Genomic DNA, 2522 nt, shown 5'->3' with positions numbered 1-2522 from the left:
TCCTTCTCTGTTCTGCAATCTCATGTCCAATTCTTTTCAGCCCTCACTGGATGGGAACAGGAACTTGTGGTGCCCTGGAAGATGCCCACTGGAAACCTGTGTTCTCTCCTCTGCAGCTCTTGGCTTAACTTCCAGAAGGCTCTGAGGCAGCTTTCAACGTTGCAACTCATATTATCTGAATCCACAGCGTCATCCTGTGCCTTTGCTGCGACAGTAGATTTGACCATGTCTTCTGCAATGCCAAGTGGTCATTCTTACCCCTTTGCTGCCTTCTGACTTCAAAATGGGCCTTCTCTACTCAGCTGATCCTCCTATCCTGTGTTTTTTAAAAGATATATTATTTATGAATGTGAATATACTGTCTCCAGACATACCCATGTGGTTGCTGGAATTGAACTCGGAACCTTTGGAAGAGCAGACAGTAAGTACTCTTAACCACTGAGACATCTCTCCAGCCCCCTTATCTTTGTTTTTTTAAGAGAGCTTTTGTAGTCTCTGTTGTCCTGGAACTTGCTCTGTATACCAGGCTGGCCTCAGAGTGGTGGGTAAAAGGCAGGTACCACCACTCCAGCCTCACCCTGTGCTTTTAACACAGCTGGCACCCTTCTTCCAAGACCTGCCTCTGCTTCAGTCTGACAGGAAGTAGGGCTTGGTTCTATCACAGCAAACAAGTAACCGTTAATACTCCACACCAGCCTCCATCTTAGTCTGTCCATTCTTAGACATTACAAAACTGTGACCACCCACAAGTGAACTCGACTCCCTTTTCCCATCCTTTCCAGAGCACCTTAAGTACACAGGACACAAGAACTTTAGTGGTTCCTAACACACTGGGGTAAATTCCCTCAAGACCTCTGATCTCAACTATTGTAACATCACACCCAGCTCTTCATCTCTGTGATCACGCCTCATAGGACAGTGTGTCCTTTGCACACAGTTGTGGCGCCTAAAATTGATCCCAGGCTTCCACTAAACACTGTCAAATGTCCTCACATGTTAACTCCAAACGCCTGATAGGAGAGAGGTCAAAGAACTTGACATTTACTCAAGTGTTGTGGTGCACATTTGATTCCCAACACTTAAGTGTTGCAAATAGGACTGCAAAATTAAGTGAGACTCCCAATACTGAGAACTGGAGACATCTCAGTGGTGGAGCACTTGCCTAAGGGTGGAGCAGTGCCTGACCATCCTAAGGTTGCTGGATGCCTCATGAGGGAAGGAAAGCAAGACAGCAAATATAAAGCATAACTCTGTGGCCCACAACACAGGTCCTAACAAAAGTGGTTGGCTTCATACATGAGAAGAGTCTCAGTGAGTGCCCCTTTCTACCTCAGTACAGCCAGGGTCCAGGGCAGCAGTTCCCTCCACCCCTCACCCCATACCATTCTGCCTTGTAGCGTTGTAGGGGCAACATTAAAGGGGACTGAGTTGAGTCTTCTGCTTTGTTTTGTTATCTTGCGGGGCACTAGACGATATCAGAGTGTTCCCACCCGGTGTCATAGCTAACAGCAGTCTGAAACTTGAGAATTTTTGCTAGGTCCTGAACTAGGCTCAGCTCACATACAAATAGTTGTCTCTGCTATTTATCTTGGATCTGCAAGTAACCCAAGGCTACATGGCAGCCCTGGGCTACCTTAGTCATGGTCCTCCAGGATTCTAGTCACATCAGTGAGGTCTGCATCACTGTTGCCATGTCAGGAAATCCCAATGAGGCTACAGAATGGACTAGTAGACATGTCTCCACCACCAGGCCACAATGAGTTGAACTAACTGTTAATTTGACAATTATAATGTGATAACTACGGTTCCATTTTATAGATGAAGTCGCTGAGGCTTATGGAGCTTAAGCATAGTACCTAGTTTTTTTTAAGAATTTCAAGATAGAAACATTCCATCCCAACCCACATGGAAGCTGTTTAAAAAGGAAAGTAACTCCAAATGGCTTCAGGAAGTCCCTAAAACAGACCAGATTCACTAGGCAACAACTTGCCAGGATAAGCAGAGCCAGACTGCAAAGAAAACTCAAGACAAACTAAGTTTTGAAAGGAGACTCTTGAGATCCAGAACAGCTGCCTGGAAGAAGCAGAAACTAGTCCCGCTGCCTGGAAAAGAGAGCAACTGAGGTGCCTAGAACATGTTGAGCTGCCTGCAGGCTGTGATCAGGTTCCCAGCTTTGTTAGCTTGTCACTCATGCTTGGGTGGGCCTTTGGTGATACTGTTGTTTGAGTCATGTCAGCTCCTGTAAGTAACCACAATAAAAACTGGACTTTGTGGTATCAGTACTTTGGTCTGTTGTGGGTTCCCTATCAGGAGTGAACAGACTTGTGTGTGACATCTCTCCCAGGAAAAGTTTGTCAGACAGCACTAGTGACCAACAGAGCCTAGATTCAGCCCTGTCTCTCCTATGTCCAGAACTCTGAAGCACAGAGAAGTGGCTATCTGTGAGTGTCAAATTCCTGCAGAGCTGCTGGTGGCAATGGTACCTCAACCTTCCCAGTCCTCAGCTTCCCTAGATCTTCAAA

This window comes from Micromys minutus (genome assembly GCF_963924665.1).
Source record: "Micromys minutus genome assembly, chromosome: 1".
Taxonomy (NCBI): domain Eukaryota; kingdom Metazoa; phylum Chordata; class Mammalia; order Rodentia; family Muridae; genus Micromys; species Micromys minutus.
The sequence above is the reverse complement of the archived record's forward strand: the minus strand, read 5'-3'. Positions refer to the sequence as shown.